The sequence below is a fragment of the Vicugna pacos genome, chromosome 10, assembly GCF_048564905.1.
Source record: "Vicugna pacos chromosome 10, VicPac4, whole genome shotgun sequence".
In the NCBI taxonomy this organism is placed as follows: domain Eukaryota; kingdom Metazoa; phylum Chordata; class Mammalia; order Artiodactyla; family Camelidae; genus Vicugna; species Vicugna pacos.
Genome location: NC_132996.1, coordinates 6174258 through 6181381, shown reverse-complemented (window position 1 = coordinate 6181381; position 7124 = coordinate 6174258).

The following is a 7124-nucleotide window of genomic DNA, read 5'->3' as shown; positions in this document are numbered from 1 at the left end:
TCTTACTCAAAGCAAATCATTTTAAAACATTCACAGTGAATTTCAAAGATAAATACGTGGACACGAGAACAGCGTGATCCTATAGCCACGAAAGGCTGGTGTCCATATTGTCACATGTCTAGGACTCCCATCACATAATATGTATTAATAACCGGTTAAATGTATGTGTGAAGTGGTGGGGAAGAGCTCAGTGGTAGAGCATGCGCTTAGCATGAACCAGGTCCTAGGTTCAAACCCCAGGGCAAAAATTAAAAAAAATTAAGAAAAGAAAGTATTAAATAAATAAATGCATGTCTAAAGAACATGATAAGTTGGCTTAACAAAATCATTGTGCATTCTGAGGAGACATTTATTACAATTTATAACAATCTCTTAAAGCACCAATCCCTTTTGTAAAAAAAAGTATTTACTTTTAAAAAAAAAATCTCAAGAGTTTGTCTCCTGGGGTCTGCAAAGAGAACCACCCTGATTGGGAGACCCCCATCTCCCACCCGATCCCTGCGGCTCTCTGACATCACAACCCACAAGTGAAAGAGTCTCCTGTGGCCTAGAAAGAGGGACCCTGCCTGCCCGAGAGGCTGGATAAATGTAACACCTATGAACAGGCACCAAGGAGCAGCTATGGACGCCCCCCCACCCCAAGTACGTTCCTATTTCCAAACAGGAAACAACACAATGAGCCCAGGACGGCTCAGAAGATGAGGAAAGGCAATTAAGGTGGGAGGATATGGCTGTGTAGGGAAGGGTGGTCACGGTTAATAGGTTAACATGAAGGATCTTGGACCAGGATTCCATTTGAATACTAAACAAGTGTGAAACAGCTCAGCGGTCCTTCCCTTCAAGCAATCCCAAACAGCCAGTTCTTGGATTAAGTATAGGTTTGCCTATAGGTTTACCCATAAAGACCCCTGCTTCGCTTAGCGCCTCCGTCCACCGCAGGCAAGAGTTACAGTCCCTCGCTGGGCCCTATTCCTTCCCGAAGAGCTGGGGGCGTGGCGGACTGATTAGAGAAGGAAACCGGGGTACGTCCCTTTATAACATTTCATAAATTTTGTTTCAACAAGTGTAAACCAAAACCAGGATTTTACAAGAAAAAGTGTTTATAGAAACCAAACAAGACTAACAGGAGTTGTACCCAGCCATTAGAAAGACGAAGAAATTGCTTCTCTGGGCAGCACTGAAAAGCTTTAAATTAACGTCAAAGACAGGAGCCCTGTCACAGAACAGAGACAAGTTCCAGCCCCTACTTGTTTATATCTTCCTGCGGCCATAACTCCTCCCCATCCCATCCCCCTCCACACCACTCCCACCCCAGACGTCTTCCAGAAACTGAGGGCATCAGGTTTAACCCTTTCCTCTACCACAGGGCCTTTGAACTGTCCGCAGATATGACATGATGAACGACAGGCTGCTGCTGCTGTGCTAAACGTGGCCAAAGTTAATACGTAAGCAAATGAGGATAACGTTCATTTAGTCAGCATATACCAGGCACTGTGATAAGCGTGTATATACATTTCCTCAATAAATTCTTGCAACAACCCAGACGAGGAAGTTGAGGCTTACGAAAGGCAACTTGCCAAGAGCAAATTGCTTGACCGAAAAATCTATACTTTACTGACAATACTACACTACCTATGAATTAAATTAATAAAATGTTATCTTTAAATCAGCTTTTTAATCCTTAAGGCTTAAGTTATTTTTTTTAATTAAATATATCCAGGCAGCAGGTCTGCCTGTGGCTAAAGTTAATGCTTACAACAAAAACACAATTTAGTCAAATTATTTATCTTTCTCATATATAACAAAGAATGTGATATAGGTCAGTAAAATCAGAATCATTGGTTCATTTACTCAATAAATGTTTTTGGAATGTCCTTCTGTGTGCCAGTGACCAAGAACACATGTTGAACAGTCTCTGACCTCTTGAATTTTACTGGCTAGTAAGGGAGAGAAACGTTAGCTATGGAAGCACACAAATATTTAAATAATTGCACATGGTTATAAGCATTGTGAGGGACAGCATGTGTTATCAGAGAATAACCAGGAAAACCAGTATTCATTGGGCCATCAGAAGGGTCGCTCCAGGGAAACAGTTTCTAATTTGAAACGTGAGGAATGCACAGGAAGTAGTCAGGCTGAAAGTAAAAGGAAGGAAGCTGTTCCAGGCAAAGGACATGCTTTTACCAACGCCCAGAGCAAGAAAAGAGCTTGGCTTTTCCAGACCAGTGATCCCTGAGTAGGGAGCCCAGGAAGGAGACAAGAAATGAGGCTGAAAATGAAGAACATAGACCACCAGGAGTTGAATTTTACCCTAAGTGCAACAGAAACCCATTAAAGGAGTGTCAACAGTGTAGTTTTAGAATCTGACCTGTTATTTTTAAAAGCTGAATATGGCTGCTACGTACATGTTACTGGCTCCAAACTCCTTCTGCTCGCCGCTTGACAGGCCAATAAATCGGGAGACGAGGTGTTGGGGCAAGGAATAATGACTTTATTTGGAAAGCTGGCAGACCAAGAAGATGGGAGACTAAAATCTTGGAGAATCATCTTACCCAAGTCAGAATTTAGGCTCTTTTTATACTAAGAAGGGGAGGGGGTGTGGTTGGTTGTTGCAAACTTCTTGGTGTCAGAATCCTTTGTTCTTGCAGCTGTCCCCGTGGGTCAGGTCACGGTGTCCCTGTAAACCTCCAACAAGACAAGTGTTATTTCCCATTCTGCACCTTTTAATCTTCAGATGAATGGGAAAGTGTATCCTTAAAGATCAGAACTTTGAGAATAGGCTCTCCTGTATATTGCAGGCTATCGGCAACATTCTTTTCAAAAGATGCAGAACCAGCAAGACTAAGCACAGGAAACAGAGCGCAGGGTTAGAGCCAAAGGAACAGGTCTAATATGGAGTCAGACTTGTTCTTCCCTACTGCATACAGAATGGATGTCAGGAGGGCAAAAGTGGAAGAGGGAGATGAGTTAGGAAGTCTTGCTTACAATCATCCAAGCACAAAGATGGTGGTGGCTTGGACTAAAGTGTCAACAGTGGAACCTGGGGAGAAGTAGACAGATTGTAGTATATACATTTAGAAGATTAGAGGATTTAATGATGAATTTGATATGGGAGAGGGGAGGGGAGGGTGAGACAGGTGGGATCAAAGTAAGCCCCAGATTTCTAAATTGAGCAACTTGGTGGCTGTGTAATAGCAAAGAATAAATCTGACTCCATTAGATCTATTCCTTTGGCTCTAGCCCTGTGTTGTTTCCCGTGCTTAGCCATGCTGGTTCTGAACCTTTTGAAAAGGATGTTGCCGATAGCCTGAAATATACAGGAGAGCCTGTTCTCAAAGTTATGATCTTTAAGGATACACTTTCCCATTCATCTGAAGATTAAAAGGTGCAGAATAGAAAATAACACTTGTCTTGCTGGAAGTTTACAGGGACACCGTGACCTGACCCACGGGGACAGCTGCAAGAACAAAGGATTCTGACACCAAGAAGTTTGCAACAACCAGTCACAGCCCCTCCCCCTTCTTAGTATAAAAAGAGCCTAAATTCTGACTTGGGAAAGATGGTTCTCCAGGCCATTAGTCTCCCATCTTCTCGGTCTGCCGGCTTTCATTGTTCCTTGCCCCAACACCTCATTTCCTGATTTACTGGCCTGTCGTGCAGCAAGCAGAGTTTGAACTCGGTAACAGTTAGAGGTGTAGAATAGCTTGAAAATAAGAGTAAAAGAGGGGGAGGCTGGTACGTACAGTGGACAGGTATCGTCTAGACCAGTGCTTCTCATTTAATGTGTGTATGAATCACCCGAGGAATCTGATGCAGTAGGTCTGGGATGGCATTAGAAATACTGCATTGCTTTAAGCTCACAAACGATGTCAATGCTCTTGGTCCGCTGACCACACTTTTTTGTTTTTGTTTGTGTTTTTGGTTTTTTTTTTAACATTTTTTCATTGACTTATAGTCATTTTACAATGTTGTGTCAAATTCCAATTGACCACACTTCGAATAGTAATGCTCTACTCTATAACCCAATAGATGGAGAGTTGTAAAATTTATATTTAATGATCACGATTTCCTAAAGAAAGGAGATTTTAATTACAAAAAATGAGCATAATTTACAAATAAAGATGATCCTTTAATAGGAAGCAATTTAATTTTATGAAAAAGTATATCACCCTTAGTTTGTTCACTTAGCCACAGATGAAGTGGAATTTTTATTATGAACTGACTTTGAATAGGCACTCATCTAAACAAAATAACTTATTGATGACAACATTTTTCAAATGTCATCTACTTATGATCCCAGCTACTACTTTGTTCCTCCATAAAAGTTAAAAAAAAAAAAACTACCACTATTTACCAGGAACACACAACCACTAGAATCAACCTAATATCATTCTTGGCTTCTAACTGTGTTCAGTAAATCTTTTTCAAATCAATCCAGTCATAGAAAATTTATACCACATAGAACCATGGAAAGAAAATAAGTACCATTTTGGCACATAGATATAAGTTGGTATTAAAATTAGCTCCCTCCTCACAGGCTCACTTTAGGTTAAATATATGTGTATCATAAACCACCAGATATAAGCTGACAACGTGGCAACTTTAAACAGTGACCAGAGGCAAGTAAGTAAATGGTCAATGAGAAGTATTAAATCTTAGAAGAATGAGAGGAAGCAAGCAGAGTTTAAATACATGAAACAGCAAGATGACGAGAACTGTCCAATAATTTCCGACTAATTTGTAAGGGCCTTGCAGGCAGGGTCAGTATCTTATATATTTTGGAATTCCCATAGTGCCTAGCAACATGCAGGATACGTGCTAACCAGCCAGATGAAAGGAATGTAAAACCCGAAAGAATAATAACAGCTAATGACCAAATATTTGAACAATGGTAATAATTCTTTCATTTGGTAAACTTTTACAGTTAAACGAAGTGAATGGGAGCCAGCAGTAATAATTAAAACATTCATCTGGTAGCAACAATCTACAGTTCAGTGAGGCAATCGGTACTAGTGTCCATGTTTTAAGAATGCAAAATTGAGATTCAAAATAGTGATGAAAAACCAGAAACAGCTGAAGGAGAGAATACAATCATTTCTAACCCAATTAGTCTCTAGGGGATAGCCATATATTGAAATATGTCAAGTCAAAACTTATTTCCTGTATACACAAACTATATATATTGAAATTCTGTTCTTAGAGGCCATATGAAAATAGCCATTAATTTTAATAACTACCATGCATTGGAATTTTAAGTGTCAGTCATTGTGATAAGCTCTTCTTACAGATTAACTAATTTAATCCTTGATAACCCCATGAGGTAAAAAAATTTATATTCAATTTACAGATAAGGAAACGTAGACACTAATTACTGATCTGACTTCATTGTCCACGCTATTAAACATAGCTATACTGTGAACATACCAAAACATATCATAAAAATCATAAAGATAAAACAAACTACAAACATGTCTAAAATTAAACACAACATGAGAACTGTTTTCTAAATATGGAAGGTCTTTCTTCCACACATACTTGTCTGGCCAACGCTCCTTAAAGAGTGAGTCAATGAAATTTAGACTGAAAACATCTTTTTTTCTGGTAAATCTCCCTATGGAAAATGTTCTTCATTGCTCCAAGAATTTGAAAAATTATAATTTATGGGATTAGATGGATTTTTATTCTTTTTGTTTGCTTGTTTTTCTTCTTGTATTAAACCTATATTACTTTTGTGATTTTTTTTTTAAAAAAGAAAAGATGATTAGGAGATTAAAAAAAACATCGTCAAGACAATGAACAAAGAATGTGCAGAACACATACAAACCATGCATATTTAAGTGACAACCAACAACTAGAAAACTATCAATTTCCAAGTAAATATTGAACTTAAGACTATATACTCAAAGTATAATCACTGATTATAGGGCTGAAAAAATAGATAATAAGTTACACCAATAACACAATAAAAATGATTTACTTTGGGGCGAGGGGGGTGGGAAGGGACAGACTGGGAGTTCAAAATTTGTAGATACTGACAGCTATACATAGAATAGATAAACAAGTTTATACTGTACAGCACAGGGAAATATATACAAGATCTTGTGGTAGCTCACAGTGAAAAAAGAATGTGAAAATGAATATATGTATATTCATATATGACTAAAAACTGTGCTCTACACTGGAAATTGACACAACACTGTAAACTGACTATAACTCAATAAAATAAAATAAAAAAGATTTACTTTTGAGTAATGCAAAAAATAAGCGAATAATTTCCTAACTTAAATTAGCAACTTAAATCCAAAATAAATATAATTATATCTTTATTTTTAATTGGGGACTTAAAAAAAAACATACAGACCACATATATCAAACCTCATCACACTGTACACTTTAAATATACATAGTTTATTGCATGTTGGTTACCCCTCAATAAAGCTGGAAAAACCTAGCAAATAGTATTTGTTTAGTTAATTTTTTAAAACTGCTCTGTGATCTATTGACAGTCAGCCCTCAACACAAGGGTTTAGGAAAAAAAAAACAAACTGCTTTTCACCCTATCTACTTTAGAGCAAATAGTAAATAATTTCTGGTGGGACATAATATCTTCTGAATCTTTTACACTTTTTAAATACACAATGTTGTACTTAAAACAAAAAGTTGTTAAACATGTGAAGGCAGAGACACATGATTTATAATCAAGAAATAAAATAGGCAAAAGAAGCAGACCCAAAAATAACTTTCCTGTTGAGGCACTCAAAGATTTTAAAATAACCTTGATTAATCTGATAAATAAAGAAAAATGGATACTAAATGAATGAAATGAATGAAAAATGGAAATTTAAATAGAATAGAATATATTAAGCAAGATTAAGATGGACATTCAAGAACATTTTTAAGTAAAATATCTGAAATTGAGAATTAAGCAGGAAAGATTAGTGAATTCAAAGGCAGGTAAATAGAAAATGGGAAAGCTGAAGTGCAAGAAGAAACAAAGGATTGAAAAAGATATAACAGAGGAATATGGGACATACTTAAAAGTTCTAATACACATGTAACTGGAGTCCAAGAAAAAGAGTAGAGTGAGAACATGGTAGAAGAAATATTTGAAGAGATAATGCCTA